Source organism: Somniosus microcephalus, chromosome 4 (assembly GCF_052327205.1).
Source record: "Somniosus microcephalus isolate GS21.2 chromosome 4, FLI_Smic_1.0, whole genome shotgun sequence".
Classification (NCBI taxonomy): domain Eukaryota; kingdom Metazoa; phylum Chordata; class Chondrichthyes; order Squaliformes; family Somniosidae; genus Somniosus; species Somniosus microcephalus.
Window position 1 is genome coordinate 155,921,217 of NC_140990.1, and position 23,645 is coordinate 155,944,861.

Genomic DNA, 23,645 nt, shown 5'->3' on the forward strand with positions numbered 1-23,645 from the left:
CAAGCATTTAAATCCTGCAGCAGGAACAGTTTTCCGCCCCCCAAATGGGGAGCTCCGAGGAGCAGTGCTACCACTGGGAACACACCTGTAATATTAAAATTAGACTAACTGGAAAATGAGGTCCAGTCACCCACCTTATATCTTTGAGGCCATGAATCGTGCTCTGCTTTTTTTCCAATTCAGGTTTTTACCCAATAAGAAATATCTAGATTTATGTATATAGATACAGGAGGCAATCTGACATTGCCTGTATAGTTAGGAAAGGTGATCTGACCAGGTGTACAGTTAGCCCTAGCCCCTAGCCTTAGCCCCTAATCCTAACCACTAACCCAAACCCTAGTCCCTAACCTCAGGCCCTAATCTTAAACACAAGCTCAACCAAAACCCCAATCCCAACTACTACCCCAAACCCCAAACCTAATCCTAACTACTACCCCAAACCCCAACCCTAATCCTAACTACACCCACCGCAACCCCAACCTTAATCTGAACTACCCGGACCCTGACCTGTACCTGGACCTTAACCCGAAACCCTCACACTACAATAACCCAACCATGATCCTTATCCGAACCTAAGCCAGACTTAACCACTTGCAAGAATTGAACATATGCCTCAAACCCCAACTCTTAAAGCCAACTCACAAACCGCAAATAAACAGCACCCTCGAAGCAAACAACCCCATTACTATAACCAAGAACAGAAAATGCTGGAAATACTCAGCAGCTCAGGCAGCATCTGCGGAGAGAGAAACAGAGTTAACGGGGGAAAAATTGGGTTGGTTAGCACCTCTTGTTAGTGCCCCTGGGGGTGTGCTAATGGGGTGCAAATCTCCTAGCACACGGGCGCGGCACCGCTAACACCTCCCATGAAATTCAGTGGGAGGGTAGTGGCGGCAGTAGCCGGTAGTGCCCCGCGCCGCTGCGCTGCTGGCAATGATGTCATCGCCATGCGCAACGACCCGCTTGCGCCCCGGCCGCAAATGTCCCTTGCACCCACTGAACTATCGCTGCACGATAGGTCCGACAGGATCAAGGGGGCGGTTTGGCAACGGCGGCGGCACAAGTTAAAGGGCAGGTGTCAGGCGGCCATTTTTATTTTGGCCGACTGCCAGCACCTGCCCCCTGCTACTCCTCTTGAGTGCCGGGCTGTTTCCACGGCACCCCGCTCCCCGGTGGTCTGGAAGGGCCTCAGTGTGCGCAGCGCTAGGCCCCTCCCCTTGAATCAGGGGAGGAGACCTGCAATGACGTGCCGCTAAGTGACGCCGCACCGCGAAATTTAGTAGTAGCGCCCGAAGCAGGAGATGGAGCGCTACTACTGAATTTACGATGGAGGGACGCTAACTTTTTCAGCACCCATTTTGGGACACTAACTTTTCCAGCACCCATTTTGGGACACTAACTTTTCCGGCGATGTTAGCGCCCCAAAATAGGCGCCACCCAATTTTTCTCCCAACGTTTCAGGTCGATGACCGTTTGTCAGAACTGGAAAAAGTTAGAGATATCACAGATTTTAAGCAAGTGCAGGGGCCGGGAAACACTAACCTGATACATGCCCCTTACCCCAACCCCTAATACTGAAATCTAATCTCACTAACGGCTAATGAAACCCACACCACTGACACAAACTGCAGCTCTTGAGCAAATGACCCTAACACAGTGAGGCATAGTTCTGACCTTGGCCCAGACTCTGACTCTATCCCAAAACTCTAACCCTAAAAAACCCCCAACACTAAACTCCCCCAAGCCTAATCCTAACATGAACCTTGACCCTAATCCTAACACATCCCAACCCCAAAAACCCCCAACCCTAATTATGGCCTTAACCAACAATCCTACCTCAAGTTCTAACCCCAAGCACTAGCACAGGAGCTAACCGGAACTTCAAAAGCCATATTCTAAACTTGAACTAAGCCTGAACCCCAAAATCCCACTCCTAAACCTGACCCCCTAAAGTATAACCTGGAGAATACACTTCTAAACACCAAAATCCCACTGCTGAATCTAACCCCCTAAAGTATAACCCTGAGCCATAAACCTCTAAACTCCAAAACCCAAACTACTAAATTTACCATCTACCCCAGCCCCAGAATATGCCCTTAACCCTAATTCCTAATGCTAAAACCCACCCAGAAAGGGTCTAACCTAACCTCCAGCTTTTCAATAAACTGCTTCCCCTGAGCAAACAGCTTGTATACAGGAGCCATATGGCCAGGACCAACCCCGCGGAACATAAATCCAGACAGAGATTAAAGCAACCAGATATTGGCAACAACAGGACAAGAAGTAATAATAAACATGAGCCAAATAGAAGCAACTTTCTCCAGTGCAACAGAAACTCCACCAATAAATGAGAGCATGATCACAGGAAGGGACCACTGCCCTCTTGCCGCAACCTGACCCTAACCATAGCCCTAATGCCAACACCTTGAAAGGGAATGCAGTAGATGCAATGTATATGAATTTTTATCAGGTATTAGATAAGATATCTGACAGGTGACTTGTTACAAAAATGTTGGTATAGGGTATGAGAGGAAATATAACAGGGTGGTGAGAAAGTTGGTTGAAGGGCATGAATCTAAGGATTAGGGTAATTGGGTATTGCTCAGATTGGAGAAGGCTTGGAAGTGGGGTAACCCAGGGGACAGTGCTGGGGCCACTTTCATTCTCAAATATATAGATGATGACTTGGACTTAGGTATAGGAAGCACAATTTTGAAATTCCCTAATGACAAAAGTTGGATGGTTTGTCTTCTTCTTAGGCAGTCCCTTGGAACTGAGGATGACTTGCTTCCACATTAAAAATGAGTTCTCAGGTGACTGATGAGTCCAATGCAGGACCTACAGTCTCTGTCACAGGTGGGGCAGATGGTGGTTGAAGGGTGGGGTGCTTGGGTTGACGTGCACTCCTTGCGCTGCTTGCACTTGGCTTCCGCTTGCTCCCGGCGAAGAGACTCGCGGCGCCTTCCCGGATGCTTCTCCTCCACTTTGAGCGGTCTTGGGCCAGGGATTCCCAGGTGTCAGTGGGGATGATGCACTTTTTCAAGGAGGCTTTGAGGGTGTCCTTGAAGCGTTCCCTCTGCCCACCTGGGGCTCTCTTGCCATGTTGGAGCTCCGAGTAGAGCGCGTGTTTTTGGAGTCTCGTATCGAGCATGCAGACGATGTGACCCGTCCATTGGAGCTGATCGAGCGTGGTCAAAGCTTCGATGCTGGGGATGTTGGCCTGAGCGAGAACACTGATGTTGGTGCGCCTATCCTGCCAATGGATTTGTAGGATCTTGCGGAGGCTTGTAAAAGATTTTTGGAAGGGAAACAAGTTAGTGGAATGGGCAGACAGGTGGCAGATGCAATTTAATGTGGATAAGTGTGAGGTAACACATTTTAGGCGAAAACATAGAGTTCAAGAGTAAAGAAGTAATGATGAATTTATACAAAACATTGGCCAGACCACAGTTAGTGCACTGTGTGCAGTCTTGGCTGCCCCGTTACAGAAAGGACATCAAAGCCATAGAGAGTGTCGAGTATAGATTCACCAGCATGATACCAGGGACTATTTCCACTGAGAAAACCAAATGTAGATTTAACTGATTATTTTTCATCAAATTGCGAAAGAATAAATAGGGAAAAGTTATTTCTTCTGGTTGGGAGTAAATGATGAGGGGGTCATCAATTTAAAATTGTCACGAAGCGTGAGGAGAGGGGTTAGGAAACATTTCTTTACAGTGAATTGTTGGGGCATGGAATGCTTTGCCACAGGGAGTGCTTGAGGTAGAGACCATTATATACTTGTAGCAGAGGAAGATACAGGACTATGGGGAGAGTAGAATGGGAGACAACTTGTGAATTGCTCTGGTAAAAAGCACAATGAGCTGAATGGACTCCTTCTGTGTAGTAACATTCAATGGTTTGAAGGGACATATTTCAACGTAAATCTTTCAGTGCTGCACTTTTAAGCGGCTGCAGGCTCTGAAATCCTGAGTCAGGACGCAAGTTTTGGTATCACAAGTGGTGCCTTCCACATGATTGGCACTGTCTGTCAGCATGATTTAAGTTACACAGGCCTTGGACGCTCTAACTGGCTCCACCCACTTGTTGGCAGCCAGGTGCAAATTTTGCTGGCACATTTTTACACTTGGCCTTTTGCAATTGGTTGAGATCAGCTAAGTGAGCAGCGGTAGGAACGCAAACTACAACTTCTGAGCCAGATGGGCTAGAGTTATTCTGGGCAGTGATTGAAGGGCACCCATAGAAGCATTGCACAGGGAGACCACTGGATCCAAACAGGTTGGAAATATTTCACCACAGCCCAGATCAGAATGTGGCCCTCTACATCCCACCAGCTTTAACAGCAGCCGGACTGAAGGAACGGACTATCCAGTAAGTTAATCAATTTATTCCACGGCACAGTGAGTGCTCGATATCTGACAAACTTTCCTCGAGTTCAAAACATATTGGGGCATAAATGGTGCCCCGAGTATGTGTATGTTGGTGCCCTCTGCCTGTGAGTCTGTGTCAGTGAGTGGAAGTCTGTGCCTTGTGTCAGTGAGTGTGAGTCTGTGCCCTGTGTCTGTGAGTGTGAGTCTGTGCCTTGTGTCAGTGAGTGAGTCTGTCCCTTGTGTCAGTGAGTGTGAGTCTGTCCCTTGTGTCAGTGAGTGTGAGTCTGTGCCTTGTGTCAGTGAGTGTGAGTCTGTGCCCTGTGTCTGTGAGTGTGAGTCTGTGCCTTGTGTCAGTGAGTGAGTCTGTGCTCTGTCAGTGAGTGTGAGTCTGTGTCAGTGAGTGTGAGTCTGTGCCCTGTGTCAGTGAGTGAGAGTCTGTGCCTTGTGTCAGTGAGTGAGAGTCTGTGCCTTGTGTCCGTGAGTGTGAGTCTGTGCCCTGTGTCTGTGAGTGTGAGTCTGTGCCTTGTGTCAGTGAGTGAGTCTGTGTTAGTGAGTGTGAGTCTGTGCCCTGTGTCAGTGAGTGAGAGTCTGTGCCTTGTGTCAGTGAGTGTGAGTCTGTGCCCTGTGTCAGTGAGTGTGAGTCTGTGCCTTGTGGCAGTGAGTGAGTCTGTGCCCTGTGCCAGTGAGTGTGTGCCCTGTGTCAGTGAGTGTGAGTGTGTGCCCTGTGTCAGTGAGTGTCAGTCTGTGCCCTGTGTCAGTGAGTGTCAGTCTGTGCCCTGTGTCAGTGAGTGTGAGTCTGTGCCATGTGTCAGTGAGTGTGAGTCTGTGCCTTGTGCCAGTGAGTGTGAGTCTGTGCCTTGTGTCAGTGTGAGTCTGTGCCCTGTGTCAGTGAGTGTGAGCTTGTGTCAGTGAGTGTGAGTCTGTGCCATGTGTCAGTGAGTGTGAGTCTGTGCCTTGTGTCAGTGAGTGTCAGTCTGTGTCAGTGAGTGTGAGTCTGTGCCTTGTGTCAGTGAGTGTCAGTCTGTGCCCTGTGTCAGTGAGTGTGAGTCTGTGCCTTGTGTCAGTGAGTGTGAGTATGTGCCATGTGTCAGTGAGTGTGAGTCTGTGCCTTGTGTCAGTGAGTGTGAGTCTGTGCCTTGTGTCAGTGAGTGTGAGTCTGTGCCTTGTGTCAGTGAGTGTGAGTCTGTGCCCTGTGTCTGTGAGTGTGAGTCTGTGCCTTGTGTCAGTGAGTGAGTCTGTGCTCTGTCAGTGAGTGTGAGTCTGTGTCAGTGAGTGTGAGTCTGTGCCCTGTGTCAGTGAGTGAGAGTCTGTGCCTTGTGTCAGTGAGTGAGAGTCTGTGCCCTGTGTCAGTGAGTGTGAGTCTGTGCCCTGTGTCAGTGAGTGTGAGTCTGTGCTCTGTTTCAGTGAGTGTGAGTCTGTGCCCTGTCTGTGAGTGAGTCTGTGCCTTGTGTCAGTGAGTGTGAGTCTGTGCTCTGTTTCAGTGAGTGTGAGTCTGTGCCTTGTGTCAGTGAGTGTGAGTCTGTGTCAGTGAGTGTGAGTCTGTGCCCTGTGTCAGTGAGTGAGTCTTTCCCTTGCGTCAGTGAGTGTGAGTCTGTGCCCAGTGTCAGTGAGTGTGAGTCTGTGCCCTGTGTCAGTGAGTGTGAGTCTGTGTTCTGTGTCAGTGAGTGTGAGTCTTTGTTCTCTCAGTGAGTGTGAGTCTGTGTCAGTGAGTGTGAATCTGTGCCCTGTGTCAGTGAGTGAGAGTCTGTGCCTTGTGTCAGTGAGTGTGAGTCTGTGCCTTGTGTCAGTGAGTGTGAGTCTGTGCCCTGTGTCTGTGAGTGTGAGTCTGTGCCTTGTGTCAGTGAGTGAGTCTGTGCTCTGTCAGTGAGTGTGAGTCTGTGTCAGTGAGTGTGAGTCTGTGCCCTGTGTCAGTGAGTGAGAGTCTGTGCCTTGTGTCAGTGAGTGAGAGTCTGTGCCCTGTGCCAGTGAGTGTGAGTCTGTGCCCTGTGTCAGTGAGTGTGAGTCTGTGCCTTGTGTCAGTGAGTGTGAGTCTGTGCCCTGTGTCAGTGAGTGTGAGTCTGTGCCTTGTGTCAGTGAGTGAGTCTGTGCTCTGTGCCAGTGAGTGTGTGCCCTGTGTCAGTGAGTGTGTGCCCTGTGTCAGTGAGTGTCAGTCTGTGCCCTGTGTCAGTGAGTGTCAGTCTGTGCCCTGTGTCAGTGAGTGTGAGTCTGTGCCATGTGTCAGTGAGTGTGAGTCTGTGCCTTGTGCCAGTGAGTGTGAGTCTGTGCCTTGTGTCAGTGTGAGTCTGTGCCCTGTGTCAGTGAGTGTGAGCTTGTGTCAGTGAGTGTGAGTCTGTGCCATGTGTCAGTGAGTGAGTCTGTGCCTTGTGTCAGTGAGTGTCAGTCTGTGTCAGTGAGTGTGAGTCTGTGCCTTGTGTCAGTGAGTGTCAGTCTGTGCCCTGTGTCAGTGAGTGTGAGTCTGTGCCTTGTGTCAGTGAGTGTGAGTATGTGCCATGTGTCAGTGAGTGTGAGTCTGTGCCTTGTGTCAGTGAGTGTGAGTCTGTGCCTTGTGTCAGTGAGTGTGAGTCTGTGCCTTGTGTCAGTGAGTGTGAGTCTGTGCCCTGTGTCTGTGAGTGTGAGTCTGTGCCTTGTGTCAGTGAGTGAGTCTGTGCTCTGTCAGTGAGTGTGAGTCTGTGTCAGTGAGTGTGAGTCTGTGCCCTGTGTCAGTGAGTGAGAGTCTGTGCCTTGTGTCAGTGAGTGTCAGTCTGTGTCAGTGAGTGTGAGTCTGTGCCTTGTGTCAGTGAGTGTCAGTCTGTGCCCTGTGTCAGTGAGTGTGAGTCTGTGCCTTGTGTCAGTGAGTGTGAGTATGTGCCATGTGTCAGTGAGTGTGAGTCTGTGCCTTGTGTCAGTGAGTGTGAGTCTGTGCCTTGTGTCAGTGAGTGTGAGTCTGTGCCTTGTGTCAGTGAGTGTGAGTCTGTGCCCTGTGTCTGTGAGTGTGAGTCTGTGCCTTGTGTCAGTGAGTGAGTCTGTGCTCTGTCAGTGAGTGTGAGTCTGTGTCAGTGAGTGTGAGTCTGTGCCCTGTGTCAGTGAGTGAGAGTCTGTGCCTTGTGTCAGTGAGAGTCTGTGCCCTGTGTCAGTGAGTGTGAGTCTGTGCCCTGTGTCAGTGAGTGTGTGTCTGTGCTCTGTTTCAGTGAGTGTGAGTCTGTGCCCTGTCTGTGAGTGAGTCTGTGCCTTGTGTCAGTGAGTGTGAGTCTGTGCTCTGTTTCAGTGAGTGTGAGTCTGTGCCTTGTGTCAGTGAGTGTGAGTCTGTGTCAGTGAGTGTGAGTCTGTGCCCTGTGTCAGTGAGTGAGTCTTTCCCTTGTGTCAGTGAGTGTGAGTCTGTGCCCAGTGTCAGTGAGTGTGAGTCTGTGCCCTGTGTCAGTGAGTGTGAGTCTGTGTTCTGTGTCAGTGAGTGTGAGTCTTTGTTCTCTCAGTGTGTGTGAGTCTGTGTCAGTGAGTGTGAGTCTGTGCCCTGTGTCAGTGAGTGTGAGTCTGTGCCTTGTGTCAGTGAGTGTGCACACGTCTGTCCTGTAGTTTCCCATCCCTTGCATCATCCTGGTGAATTACACAATGTAGAAATGTATCATTTTCATTTTACTGCAAGTTCCTATTCATAAAAATCAAAATACCACTGGGCTATTATGATCTTTGAACCTGCATTCGCCTTTCTAGGAATTATGTCACTGGATCTTAGTTTAGCTTGACTAAATTGTCAATAGCGAGTTGCTGACGTAGACACTGAGCACCGCTGTAAAGTCTGTGGGTTGTGCAGTTAATAAATACACAGACTTCAGAAGTAACAAACAAACAGGTCTTTACTATTCGAAGGTCCGGGCGAATCTGCCCCAGAAATCCTGCTACAACACTTATATACTGGTGTGGTCACTATCGGTATTACAGTATACAGAAGCCAAACAAATAGTGCCACACCTAAAGTAGTTCCCTTAAAGGTGAACGGTTACACTCAATAGTTCCCTTAAAGGTAGACGGGTACATACACTACAATCCTCCCTTTTTAGCTTATTACTTACAGAGTCCCCGTTAAACATACATATCTTCAACTTCCTATAAAACAAATTACAGCTATAATCTCGGTGGAGTCAATGTCATATAAAACAATTTACAAATATAATCTCGGTGGAAACAGTTCACAGGTTCCGTCTCTGCGGAAACAGTTCATAGATTCAGTCTCTGATCTTGACTCGTTCCGAACAACATTTCTTTGGGGTAGCCGGTTCACCTGGCTAGCGTGACTCCTCCATAGCCTTTTTCTTGACGTAGCAGCTTGAACTTTCGTCCTGTTGAACCAGCAGTGCGGACTTTGACAACCAACTGGCTGTCTTGACATTTACCAGTTTTTCAACTAATTTAGCTCCTTTCGTAATGTCCCGCCTGGAATGGTAGAAGTGCTAATATTTTAGACAGTTATTATCTTCTGCTTCTTCTTTTTCTTTTCTGCCTTTTTGAAACTCTCGGAGCTCCTTTCTCGGCTGCCAGCTGTAGCGCCACCAACTCTCTATGTTCCTTAGACCTTAAGTGCTTCATCCGGATTTCAGCACTTTGAGAGTTTTCATCACAAGCTGGGCAGACCACATCCTCATAATATTCAGTGTCACTCAACAGGTCATGGTAATATTCAGGTTCGTCCTGAGTTAGGCCAGCGAGAGAGACTTCTTCTTCCTCCTCACCCGTCTGGACGTTAGCTGACGGTGGTTCCTTCCCTAAACATCTTTCTTGAAAAGCCTTCTTCATGCATTCATATTCATCCCGCTCTTCCTGGGTTATCTGCCATTCCTTCACGACGGACCTCATTTGTGAGTTCAATACCTTCCTTTCCACCGGTAATTGCGTTATCAGGCTATTTAACCCTTCTACTGAAGTAACGGTTTCCACCTTCTTCTGTTCACCTTGACATGATTCAACGTACTTTTGGCATCCTTGTAAAATTTGTGTTGCCACCTCAGCTATCTCCGTGACTTTTGAGAGCTCCGAACTCGTTCCCCCTGAAGATTGAAGCTCGTGTTCAGATTGTTCCCCTTGTAGAGTCTTGTCCTTCAGCATATGAAGGAGTTGGCCGACCGTTAACTCTTCCCTGGGAACACGGTGGATCAGAGTCTTCTCCATTTCATCCACCTCTTTCTCCAATACTTCCACCTTACGTTCCTCTTGAACTTTGGCTTTCAGCGCTCGGAAAAGTTGCGCCCTGATGCTCTCTAGTTCATGTTCAGGGACCATTCTTACAGTGTCCTGTTCTTCCACTGCAAGGATTCCCAGTTGAATCTGTTCTTCAAGTTGTTGAACCTCAGACATTGCCGCCTCATATTTGTCTTGGGTGTCCTTCAATGTTTTTATAAGTTCTTGGACATCCTGTCTTTCATGCTCTGCCATGATTTTCACCTCTAATTGCTCATCTATGGATGGAGCTTCTATCGATGAGTCTGTCTTAGCCTTGAGCTCATCAAGAATTTCCTGCAGCCTTTGGACTTCTTGCTCATGTTCAACCTTTAGTTGTTCATATGCTTCCACTGAAACTAGCTTTTCGGAGGCTGCCGAGTTAACCCCCTTCTGAATTGTAGCCTGGGCCTGTTCATACTGTTCTTTCAACTTCTCACACTCTGCTTGTAAGGAGTCGTAAAGAAGAACTGGAATAAAATCCTGGCTCCCTGAAGATTCCTCTTCCTTTGGTTCATTCTGTAAATATTCTAGTTCCTGAACAGCATCAGGGGAATGTGATTGGTATTTGACCATGATGGCTCTATGGTCGCTCTCTGCTTGAGCTAGCTGTCTCTGTAGTCTTTCCAGGTTCCCCCATTCGGTGTCCCAGAACTTTTCCATATTTTTCATCTCCTGTACGAGACGATCACTCAACTGTTCTAATTGTTGTCGTACTTTGACATAAGTTTGCGTCCGAGCTCGGTGTTCTTCCGTCATGGATGAATCCTTTGCTTGAACAGGCTCAGAATTCTCTGTCAACCTGGAGTTCTGCTCTGCAGCTTTATTCTTCTTGGTACCATAAGTCCTTCTGCCTGTCTTCATTTTCGACTTGGTCTTATCATCATCCATTTCAGAATCTGAGCTAATAGCTCCCTCATTATGGCTTTTAGGTAATGCCATTCCATGTCTATTTTCTTAATCCACTCCCGTCCTAGAAGTGGTGGTCCTCCCTCAGGTAATACGTACAAGCTCATTCTTGGGTGTTCTTTACCCCTATCTCTCACCTTGACTCTTATTTTCCCCACGGGGTATACGTTATGCCCCGTGTATGTCTGTAATACGAACTTGGTATTTCTTAAAGGTGTTAAGTATGTGTATTGTATTGAACAATTAACACAAAGACTTAAACGTATAACTCAAACAGGTTGGAGGTAGGGACTATACATAGGTCTTTACTTCATGCCCACAGGCGGGAACTGAGGGGAGATCAGTACCCACAGTACTATTTATACCCCTATGGCCAGGAGTGGTACTGCGTATCACTACGCCCAACAAGTAGTGCAGTCCTGTCCATAGGTTCAAAGTAGCACACATATTACATACACAACATTCCTCCCTTCCTAGCTTTACAGTCATCTCCCCATTTAACATAACGTAATAACATATATACATATATAACTTCAGGTTTACATAACAGAATAACATAGATACATAGATAACTTCATGTCAAAACAGATCACAGATTCAGTCTCTGCGGAAAACAGTTCACAGATTCAATCTCTGTGGTGGAGTCGGTTCACGTTGCTGGAGTGACTCATTCAATAGTCCTTCCATGGATTTAACAGTTTGAACTTCCGAACTGAATTGGCTCCGTTCGGAGGGACCACGTGTGTGATCTGGTAGAGGTAATAATGGTTCAGATGGGTCATCTTCTGTTTCGACTTTTCCTTTTCTGCTTCTTGGAGACTCTCTGGGCTCCACTGTCAGCTGTCAGCTGCATGCGCAGTTCCTCCTTCTCTCCCTCCTTTTTCCGTAGTAGAGCCACCTTCTCCCGATGTTCCGTAGACTTTCGGTGCTCCTCCATGATTTCTGTATGGTGGGAGTCGAAGTTACAAGTTGGGCAGGACAGGACATAGTAATATTCGGTGTCGTCCTGATCTAGGCCAGCGAGAGGGTCTTCTATTTCCTCCATACCCAGCTGGGCGTTAGCCAGCTTTTGTTCCGAGTCCAGACATCTTTCCTGAAGAGACTTCTTCATGCGTACCTCTTCATCCAGCTTTTTCTGGGCTTTCAGCAAGTCATTTACTAATGACCTCATTTGAGATTTTACTACTTCAACTTCTTTTGGAGATTGATTGATCGGACTATTCAATCCCTCTACCGGAGCAGCTGTTTCAGCGGTCTGTTGTTCTACGTTGACGTGAGTCAGCGTACATTTGGCATCCAAGGGCTGCTCTGTTGCAGTCATCTCAGTCTGTGTTGCCACCTCAGCTCTTCCAATAACCTTTGAGAGCTCCGAACCCCTTTCGTTTGAATATTGAAGTTCGTGTTCAAGTTTTTCCCATTTCAGAGTCCTGTCCTTCAGCATATGCAGGAGTTGGCTGACCGTTAACTCCTCTGACATCAGACGTTTTGTGTGCTCCTGCTCCATTTTCTCCATCAGCTGCTTCTGTTGTCTTTCCAGATTCTCCAACTCTATATCAAAGAACTCTTTCGTTGCATTCAACTCTTGCTCACAACGGCGAAGCATTTGTTCTAATTGCTGTTGTAGTTTGAAATGGAGTTGAGTTCGAGCCCGGTGTCCCTCAGAAATGGGCACATCAGTAGACTTGCCAGACTCAGAATCCACAGTTAAACTATGTTGTTGTTGCTCAGTGGAATTCTGTGCTGAAACTTTGTCTTTTGCACCTGAGTTGGGCTTACCATCATCCGTTCCAGAGTCTGGGCCGACTATCTTCACCGAGTTCTCACTCGTAGGAAATGCCAGTCCATATTCATTTTCCTAATCCACTCCCGTCCTAGTAGTGGAGGACCTCCTTCAGATATCACATATAAGTCCATTATTTGACTGTCTTCGCCCTTGTGGACCACTGCAACCTCTATTTTCCCGATGGGGTACACTCTTTGCCCCGTGTATGTTTTCAATATAATCCCCGTATCCTGTAGGGGAATATGTTGGAATAACTTTCCGTAATCTTTCTTATTTATGACCGTCAATGCCGATCCAGTGTCCAATTCCAGTTTTACTTGGACTCCTTCTATCTGAAGAGTGACCCAAATTGTCTGGAGGTCTGCACCCTTACCAGCGTTGAGTACTCTTAAGCTAGCCAGTTCATTACAGCTTAAGCTAGCCAGTTCATTACTGCTAGCGTCTGAATCGGACTCCTGTTCGGTCACCTTGTGTACCTTTGCGTATTTTCCTTGCGGTGACTTCTTGTTGCTGGTCTTCTTCCCTGACCTGCATACTCTAGCTATATGTCCAAGCCTACCACAAGTTCTACATTCTTGGTTTTTAAACCAACACTGGTTCTGATCATGCGTTGTCTTTCCACAACGATAACATTTGCCAGAACTCACACCCAATTTGTGTGCACTGAGCTCCGGTGACCGTAGCTGCATTACTGCCGTGCCTCTCGCTGCGGCTTCGTGTGCTGCTGCCATAGTGACCGCCTTCTCGAGCGTCAGCTCATTCTCCTCGAGCAGTCGCTTTTGTGTATCCTGTTTAAATAAACCACACACAAATTTGTCTCGAAGTGCCTCTGTCAGTCCCGTTCCAAACTGGCAATATTTCGCTAATTTACGCAATTCCAGCAAATAATCAGCATTGCTTTCATGCTGTAGCTGCCTTCTGTCATAAAATTTAAATCGTTCCGCTAGCATCAGCGGCGTGGGGTTTAGATGATCTTTCAGGACAGTAACAATCTCATCGAACATCTTATCCGCCGGTTCATCTGGTGATAACAGGTGTTTCAATTGCCCGTATGTCTTCGCACCCATTAAATTTAATAATGTTAGAGCTTTATCTTGGTCACGAATTTTATTGGCCTTACAATAATTTTTTACTCTTTCAACATATATGGCCCAATCTTCGAGGTCACTATCAAAGGTGCTAATATTCCCGTGTTTAGGCATTGTAGATTTGCAATTTCTCAGATTTTATTTTGTTTACTTGTTATCAAAGATGGCGGCTTCCCGCTCTTGCCGTCGTCCTCCGCCCACAAAATGGCGGTTTTCCCACGCTTGGCGGTCTTCACCCGTCCCCCGACGCCGTCTCCCTTCAGCCCCCGAGTGCGGCCCTTATCTTTGGTTCCGATCGCTGGCCCACGCTGCGCCTCGCACTTGAAGCGGCTCCCGGCCTCTGGCTCACCCGCTCGCGCGGCTCTTGCTTGCTCGCTCCCTCCCGGGCTCTGGCTTACCCGCTCGCGCGTTTCACCGCGGCTCTTATCAGGGATTGCGATCGCCCTTATCTTCTCCAACTTCCCCAGCCCTGTCTTTGCAGCCAACACTGCACGGCTTACCCCACCACCTAGGTTGAACAAGGAAACTGCAGAAAGACTTCTGTCAGTCGCTGGAAGCTGTCAGGATGTTTGCTGCACTCCAGTGCTCAGTCGCTGATGGAGGCTTCAGAGTCCTAAAGCCTGTCGCTTCTAGTGGGGTGGTGATGTTTGAAACCTCTCTTCAACTGCCGCAGGGTAAGAACCTGACTCGTCGCCAGTGTTAAACATAGAAACATAGAGATAGGAACAGGAGTAGGCCATTTGGCCCTTCGAGCCTGCTCCGCCATTCAATGAGATCATGGCTGATCTTCGTCTGAGATCATAGCTGATCTTACCAGTTCAGTACCCCGTCCCCGCCTTTTCTCCGTAACCCTTAATCCCCTTAGCCTTCAGAAATATATCCAATTCTCTCTTGAAAATATTTATTGAATTAGCCTTCACAGCCCTCTGTGGCAGGGAATTCCACAGGCTCACCACTCTTTGAGTGAAGAAATTCTTCCTCATCTCTGTTTTAAATGATTTGCCCGCTATTTTTAGACTGTGGCCCCTGGTTCTGTGCTCCCCGGCCATTGGAAACATTCTCTCTGAATTCAGCCTGTCCAGGCCTGCCATAATTTTATATGTTTCGATGAGATCCCCTCTCAATCTTCTAAACTCCAGTGAGTACAAGCCCAAACTATTTAATCTCTCTTCGTAGGTATGTGTATTGTATTGAACAATTAACACAAAGACTTAAACGTATAACTCAAACAGGTCTTTACTGGTTGGAGGTAGGGACTATACATAGGTCTTTACTTCATGCCCACAGGCGGGAACTGAGGGGAGATCAGTACCCACAGTACTATTTATACCCCTATGGCCAGGAGTGGTACTGCGTATCACTACGCCCAACAAGTAGTGCAGTCCTGTCCATAGGTTCAAAGTAGCACACATATTACATACACAACAAAAGGTATGTGAGAGAATAGCCGGTGGTAGTCCCTTCGGTTGATGACTGATAGAGCTGATCCAGTGTCCAGCTCCATTCTTATTTGGACTCCAGCTATTTTTAGTATGACCCAGATGGCCTGTAGATCCGTTTCTTTACCCACATTGTGGATTCTCAGACTACCCAGCTCCTGGTTGTTTGGGTCTGAGTCTGAATTCTGTTCGTCTGAACTCTTCTCAGCCACCTTGTGTACCTTGTTGTACTTTTCTGGTGGTGGCTTCCTTTGATTATTGATCTTTTTCCCGGACCGGCATACCTTCGCGATGTGACCCAGTTTGCCACATTTCCTACACTCTTGGTTCTTAAACCAGCATTGATTCTGGTCATGCGTTGTCTTCCCACAACGGTAGCATTTTGTTGTGCTTGAAGTAATTTGGTCCACCCCGAGTGCCGCCGCCTTTAGTTGCATTTCCGCTGTTCCTTTCGCTGCGGCTTCGTGCGATGCAGCTATAAGGACAGCCCTGTCCAGTGTGAGGTCATTCTCTTCCAGTAGTCGCTTCTGCGTCCCTTCTTTGGACAATCCGCATACGAACTTGTCCCGCAGCGCTTCTGTCAGATTCCCTCCGAACTGGCAGTATTTCGCTAGCCTATGCAGTTCGACCAAGTATTCCGCATTGCTTTCGTCTTTCTTCTGCGTTCTTGCATAGAATTTGAATCGTTCAGCCAGCATCAGCGGTGTGGGGTTCAAGTGGTCCTTCAGCACAGCCACAATCTCTTCGAAGGTCTGATCCGCTGGTTTATTTGGTGCTATTAGATGCTTCAAGAGCCCGTATGTTTTTGCCCCCATCGAGTTTAGCAATGTTATCGCCTTGTCGTCTTCCTCTATTTTGTTCGCTTCGCAATAGATCTCTATGCGTTCCACATACGTGGCCCAGTCTTCTATTTCAGAATTAAATTTGTTAATATTCCCTCGCTTAGGCATCTTTCTTCCCTTGGGAGCAGCACCAGTATTTCTTATTTATTTATTTGTTTCTAAGATGGCGGTTTTCCCGCGAAATCGGCGGTTTCCCGCTCTTTCCTTCTCTCCCCGCCCACTTCAATGGCGGTATGTCAATCAAGATGGCGGTTTTCCCGCGAAAATGGCGGTTTCCCGCTCTTCCTTTCTCGCCCCGCCCACTTCAATGGCGGTTTCCCGCTTCTGGCGTCTTCTCCGCCTAATGGCGGCTTCCCGCGTTTCTTCCCGGTGGAAGGGGTACGCTTCCCCCTCAGCGGACAGGTTCAGCCGCTGGCTGGCTACCGCACAGCTCCCCTTACTCGGCTATGTCTTTTCCTCCCGCCCGCATGGCTCTACCGGCGCTGGGTACACCCCGTTAGCGGAGGACAGTTCAGCCGCTGGACTGGCTCTCCCGCAGTCTCTCTCTCCGTACCCGGCTCTGTCTCTCTCACCCGCACGTTCGGTGCTACCAGCCCTGGGTACCCCATTGGTGGAGAACAGCTCACCGCTGGACTGGCTCTCGCGCAGTCTCTCACCCCGTTTTCGGCTGTGTCTCTCACCCACTCCCGCACGTTCGGTTTTGCCGGCTCTGAGTACCCCGTTGGTGGAGAACAGCTCAGCCGCTGGACCGGCTCCTCGCAGTCTCTCTCTCCGCACCCGGCTCTCACCCGCACGGTTCCCGTTCGCCTCCCCAGCCCTCTCGCAGACCGGTGTTTCCCTCCCCGGCTGCGGCTGGGTTTCTCTTCCCGCGCCTACTAGCAGGCTCAGCGCTTCGTGGCTGCGGTCGCTGCCCCGATTGTCCCGCCGATCGCGGTCCGGCTGTCACCCGACGCCGTTGGACCCGACTTTTGGCCGGCACAGCTCCCCCTCGACCGAGGTCGAGTGCTCTGCCCTTATCCTCCGGATGCTTCTACACCTTCCCCTACTCACAGTCTCTTCGGCCGCCTTGTTTCTTGCTGGTCGGCTCACTCCGCACCGTGGCAGAAGGGTAGTCAGTGCCTGTTGCTGATACAGCTTTTGTTGTTAGTCTTCCTGCTTTCTGTTGCTGCAGCCTCGTGTTTTCTTTTGGTAGCACGACGAGGGCGGTTGTCTCTCTTCGACGCTCTTCGTTGCTTATGGTAATCTTGCCGCAGGGTACGATCGGACTCGTCGCCACTGTAAAGTCTGTGGGTTGTGCAGTTAATAAATACACAGACTTCAGAAGTAACAAACAAACAGGTCTTTACTATTTGAAGGTCCGGGCGAATCTGCCCCAGAAATCCTGCTACAACACTTATATACTGGTGTGGTCACTATCGGTATTACAGTATACAGAAGCCAAACAAATAGTGCCACATCTAAAGTAGTTCCCTTAAAGGTGAATGGTTACATTCAATAGTTCCCTTAAAGGTAGACGGGTACATACACTACAACCGCCATTTGTGAAAGGCCTTGTTGGTGGACAGCCGAGCCACCTGCGGGTTAGGTTGATTGGCTATGATAAATTGACCCTTAGTGTTAGGGGGATTATATACGTGGGGTTACGGGGATCGGGTGGAATATGTGTCGGTGCAGGCTCGATGGGCCGAAATGGCCTCTATCTGCACTGTGGGGTTTCTGTGATTCTGTGATTCTGTGAGTATGTTTATTACGCAAATCAGGATCCTGTGGCGTACTTGGGCCACCGATTGCTATTTTGGGAGACAACTGGGCAAAGCAGGCCCCACGTACACTTTGCACGGTGTTCCTGGTGGTGCAGAAAAAGATTCAAAAAGGTAAGTTTAAAATATTTTTGTGGGGCAAGGAGGAGCAGGAATGCTCCCCCAAGAAAAATAATATAGGGCGCCGCTGCCCCTGGCTTCGTCTCCACGATCGCGACCCCCCGTCCCAAATAAGGCCAACCTTGCTGCTTGCCAGGCGGCTTATGGGCTGTCCAATTTTGCACCAGCCTAAATCCAGTGAGCTACATCAGAACTCTCGCTTGTGCCAGTTCTATTTAAATGCCGAGCCTCAAAATCTTTGGCCTCTTCGCTCCTGGCATGGGCGGCTTGCCAGTCTGGTCCACCAGTTGGTACTTAAAAATTAAAATCAACCCCTCTCTCTCTCTCTCTCTCTCTCTCTCTCTCTCTCTCTCTCTCTCTCAAACAGCCATTGTTTTCGGTCCCCGCCACAAACTCCGTTCCCTAGCCATTGACTCCACCCCTCTCCCTAACATCTGTCTGAGGCTGAACCACACTGGTCGCAATCTTGGTGTCATATTTGACCCTGAAATGAGCTTCCGACCACATATCCGCCTGTTTCCACCTCCGTAACATCGCCCATCTCCACCCTTGTCTCAGCTCATCTGCTGCTGAAACCCTCATCCATGCCTTTGTTACCTCTAGACTTGACTATTCCAATGCACTCCTGGCTGGCCTCCCACATTCCACTCTACGTAAACTTGATGTTATCCAAAACTCGCCTGACATGTCCTAACTCGCACCAAGTCCCGTTCGCCCATCTCCCCTGTGCTCGCTGACCTACATTGGATCCCGGTTAAGCAGCGCCTGGGTTTCAAAATTCTCATCCTTGTTTTCAAATCCCTCCATGGCCTCGCCCCTTCCTATCTCTGTAATCTCCTCCAGCCCCACAACCCCCCGAGATATCTGTGCTCCTCTAATTCTGCCCTCTTGAGCATCCCTGATTATAATCACTCAACCATTGGTGGCCGTGCCTTCTGTTGCCTCGGCCCTAAGCTCTGGAATTCCCTGCCTAAACCTCTCTGCCTCGCTACCTCTCTTTCCTCCTTTAAGACGCTCCTTAAAACCTACCTCTTTGACCAAACTTTTGGTCACCTGCCCTAATATCTCCTTAAGTGGATCGGTGTCAAATTTTTGGTCTTAAAATACTCCTGTGCAGCGCCTTGGGATGTTTTACTATGTTAAAGGAGCTATATAAATACACGTCGTTGTTGAGATACTGCGCTCCTCCAATTCTGACCTCTTGAGGATCCCTTATTATAATCGCTCCACCATTGGTGGCCGTGCCTTCAGCTGCCAAGGCCTTAAGCTCGGGAATTCCCTACCTCAACCCCTCCGCCTCTCTTTCCTCCTTTAAGAGGTTCCTTTAAACCTACCTCTTTGACCAAGCTTTTGCTCATCTGCCCTAATTTATCCTTATGTGGCTTGGTGTCAAATTTTGTCTGATAACGCTCCTGTGAAGTGCCTTGGGATGTTTTACTATGTTAAAGGCGCTATATAACTATATAAGTTGTTTTACTCTCTCACTGTCACTTGCTCACACTCATTCAGTTGTTCTAATTTTGCAATTTACCTTTAGATGAACATAATAAAGTTTGGGTAAATTATTGGACTAAATCAGCTCAAGGAAACCACAACTTACGAAGGGAATCCAAGCAATGTCCACTCATCTCTGACAATGCAGCACTCCCTCAGTACTGGACTGAAACACCAGCGTCAATTATGTGCTCAAATCCTGTGGAGTGGGGATGGAACCCATTACTACTGACTCTGAAGAGAAAGTTGCAACTGATCTCAGATGACAGATGTAGGATAAACTTAGGAGCCTGATAGACAGCAACAGGTGAATGCTCAAATTACAGCACATAGCAAACAACATCACAAGTTACATTCAGATGAGAGCAGCCACTGTAGCTCATCAACTCATATATTTAGCACTATCTTTACTGTTTTTTTAGTCTAGGGTTGAGAAAGTCTGCCATGCAGTGCCCATTTTTTGGGCACTCAGTAGACTCATAAGCCTCCCATATGGCGGCAGGAAGCACAGGCTCACTAGGAGCAGAAAGTGTGCCGCCCACCATATTGGTAAAGGCCAATAAATCGGCATGCAGTGCCCACGCCTGAAACAAGCGTTAAGCACTTTGGGGGCAATATGTGGCATTGCATTCGGGCGCTAAAGATCCTCCGAGGTGGCCAAGTTGAGGTCTTTACCTGAAACGTCGGTTTAGCCCACGTTTAACACAAGACGCCATCTTGGTAAAGGAGTTGAACCGAGTGCTAGGAACGGCCGCCCGGAGGGTCGTTAAGGGGCTGATTGCCACTTAAAATGTCTACTAGTGCTCACTAAGGAGACTGCATGGCATTTTGGTGGCTCGTGCTTGTCCTGATGCCCTCTCATAACAACGACCAGTTGTTTGGGAGTAAACACAGCACTGATGTGGATTTCAAGTACTATTTAAAGTGATACTCACCATATTATGTTCACTTGCTGCTGGAGCTGTGAAAAGGAGCTCTGAAACACATTGGGAGACTTTCTGGGACACGTCGTCAAGACTTCACCAACACTTGAGCAACATTTATTCCGCAAATTCTCTGAAGACTTCACCTAAAAAAAGTAAGTTCTGTGCTACTCCAGCTTATAAGAGTCACCAGGAAAAAGGGAGTGGTTGGTCATCAGCATCTTGATGGGGTTCCCCTTGGTTTGGATGAGGAATGGGAGGAGGAGATGAGGCCAGGCAGAGCAGGAGAGAGGAACAGGAGGGCAAGGTGGCCTCCTTCCTCCTGCAGGTAAAGGACATCCCTCCTGCTCTGGACCTCCTCCACCAGGACCTCCAGTGCCGTGTCCGAGAATCTGTGCGCCCTCTCCCTTGGCCCCTGAGCCATCCTGCAATGCGCTGCTGTGTGTCAGCCAGCACACTCCACTCCTTCAGTGGAAGTGGGTGCGAGGAGCCCACATATACAGCTCCACGAAAATTGCGTTTAATCAGCACTTGCGTGCTAACCCTGCGGGTTTCTGGATGTAGAGGCACTGGAGAAGGTGCAAAAAGATTTACTAGAATTATACCAGAACTAAAAGGTTATATCCTTCAGGAAATATTGAACAGGCTAGAAAAGAGTATACTGGCGGGTGACCTGATAGAGGTCTTTACTATTATGAAATTGTTTGATAGGGTAGACGTAGAGAAGATGCTTTCACGTAGAGAAGATGCTTTCACTTGTGTGGAGACCAAAACTAGGGGCCATAAATACAAGATAGTCACAAATAAATAAAATAGGGAATTCAGGAGAAACTTCTTTACTCAAACAGTGGTAAGGTGGAACTTACTACCACAGGGAGTAGTTGAGGTGAATAGCATCGATACATTTAAGGGGAAGCTAGATAGACACATGAGGGTCGAAAGGAATGGAAGATTATGTTGATGGGGTGAGATAAAGAGGGTGGGAGGAGGCTCGCGTGGAGAATATACACCGGCATGGACCAGGTGGGCCGAATGGCCTGTTTCTGTGCTGCAAAATCTATGTAATTCTATGAATTTTATATATTATTAAAACTCTTGAATATGCAAGATCTTCTATCCTGTCCAAATCTTGCTACTGTGTCAATATTTGATGTCGACATTCATAGTGGAGAAGCTGCATAGGAACATGTCAAGATTTTAACCATTAATATTTGTTGATGAACCAATTCTACCTGCCATTTTTATCACTAACTGAAAATTGGCCAAAATAATAGATCAAAAAATTACATGTTTTGCAATAGCAGGATTACATTTACCAATTCAGTGGTATTTTAAATGTTTTAATATTGTAATTAAAGTTCTTTACTTCAAGGCCTCAGCCTCTTTCTAAAGCCTGAACTATGACAGCATAGTTTCACCTGACACCACATTCTGAGCGTGTGCAGTTTGCAGACTTTCCCAGCATGTGATTTGTGGAGGGGTCCAAAGATGCGTCCCCTCAGCCTGCAAGAATTTAAAAGTTGCTTTGCCTATTCCAAAAGAATTTCCCCCAAAAATCTGGAAATTGAATGGGCAAAGTTGTTATTTCAGGCAAGGTTGATATTTATATTAAAATGTATTAGCAACAGGAAATGGAGGTCATAGCACCTGCTGGGGACAGCAACCACTGAATCATCAAGTTCATCATGATCTGAGGTTCAGAAATACCAAAAACCAGGAGTCATGCATATATAAAATTAAAAGGGCCAAATTCAAAGAAATTAGGGAACAACTAAAGCAAGTGGATTTTTACACTTTAGTGGAGGGGGATGGGCTGAATGGCTTCCTTCTGTGCTGGATCATTCTATGAAATGGATCACCTTTAAAGGAATGATGCTGCACCTGCAGGGCAGAGTCATCAGTAATCTCAGGCTAAATAAGCAAAACCATAAATGGATTAACAAACAAATTAAAAGATTGAAATAAAGAAGAAAAATTAGCTGAACAAATCTTGCAGGGAGAAAGGGGGAGAGAGGCCACTGAAATCATTACAGGAACATTTAAAAACCCTGATCAGAGGGGTACTGAGAGACATAGAAGGAAATTTGGCAGCGGGGATAAAATCCAACAGTGAAAAATTCTTTCAGTAACATAATGAGGCGAGGGCCGTCAGGGAAGTGGTGAGAAACTTAGAAGATGCAAAAGGGAAATAGTAATGGTTTTTATAATCAAATATATACAACAATTAAAGATAGGTTATGATATCTTAGAGATGAAAACACGATTCTAGTTGTGGAGGATCAAGATATGACAGAGATACTAAATAAATACAATGGCCCCACATTCTCTGAGGCAAAGCAACAAGCACTGCCCACCATTAGTTAGACTTCCCCATTTAATCTCCATGATACTTTGCACTGCAAGTTGCTGGAAGTGGGAGCTGGAAGCAGCATGGTGTCCTCTATAAGGACTGGACCCGAGTGAACAGGGCAAGCAACTGTGTAACTCTTTAAGCAATCAGATGAAACGAGAGGGCTGACCTATGATGAGAGATTGTGTAGAATGGGCCTATACTCTCTGGAGTTTAGAAGAATGAGAGGTGATCTCATACAAGATTCTGCGGGGGATTGACAGGGTAGATGCTGAAAGGTTGTTTCCCCTGGCTGGAGAGTCTAGAACTAGGGGTCACAGTCTCAGGATAAGGGGTCGGCCAATTAAGACTGAGATGAGGAGGAATTTCTTCACTCAGAGGGTGGTGAATCTTTGGAATTTTCTGCCCCAAAGGGCTGTGGAGGCTCAGTCATTGGGTATATTCAAGGCTGAGATAGATAGATTTTTGGACTCTAAGGGAATCAAGGGATATGGGGATAGTTCAGGAAAGTGGAGATGAGGTCGAAGATCAGCCATGATCTTATTGAATGCAGAGCAGGCTCGAAGGGCCGAATGGCCGACTCCTGCTCCTATTTCTTATGTTCTACTTGAGAAATAAACAGTGGAAGGACTGAGGTAGAAGTATAAATTAGAGTGGGTGATTTCAATGTCAAATCAGGTACGGAAAGAGAAATAAAGAGAGGGAAAGAAAAATTGGATTAAGAGAAAAAGAAAAATGACAGAAAGGAAAAGTAAAAAAAATAATTTTAAATTTCACATTTAAAAAATCTCCAACAATAATTAAATCCTGAAGGAATGAGAATCCACACTTGTAATAGTTAATTTTCAGTGCCATTGAAGTTGATTGGCAGTCATTAACACTTAGCACATCATTAAAAAAATCCCAGTCAGATAATCCAGGCTCCAAAACAGGCTCATTGCGTCACTTCAGACCAGCTCTAACTTTCTGTGGCGAGTTTAGTTTAGTTTACCGCACAATTACTGCAACATCACACCGTTCAATGCATTTCAATGGGGAGACAGACAGCGAGATGTCCTTTTCACGAAACTAATGGCGGAGTGGCACAACTCGGACAGCATATTTTGGTTTCCGCATTTAATCGCTCATCTGCCCTTCGCCTGAAGTTGCTGTGGCGTTAGTGTATAAATAACAGCTCGCACTATTAGCGTCACTGTTATTTTGACAACAGATTATGGGCCAGTACTTCAGTCTTCACAAACAGTGGTGGGTGTGAGAATGTAGGAGGAAGACACAGAGCAATTGTTCAATCCTCCTCAAATATGCAAATTGTGCTGTGGGACTGGAGAGTTGCTGATGTAACACCGTTGTTCAAAAAGGAAGAGAGATTAAACGAAT

General features: G+C 47.4%; 1 protein-coding gene across 5 annotated transcripts in view; it reads left to right on the forward strand.

The window, feature by feature from the left end:
• The first annotated feature begins 4,206 nt into the window (after positions 1–4,206).
• LOC147119939 (ecto-ADP-ribosyltransferase 5-like) overlaps positions 4,207–23,645 on the forward strand; it is a 33,898-nt gene continuing 14,459 nt past the window's right edge. For 2 of the 5 annotated variants that reach the window (XM_085985381.1, XM_085985379.1), the window contains exons 1-2: positions 4,207–4,374; positions 19,957–20,073. The gene's annotated coding sequence lies outside the window, so the exon portion shown is untranslated. Of the gene's footprint in view, positions 4,375–19,038; positions 19,303–19,956; positions 20,074–23,645 lie in introns of all 5 variants that reach the window. The other 3 variants (XM_085985383.1, XM_085985382.1, XM_085985380.1) reach the window with 2 other exon arrangements.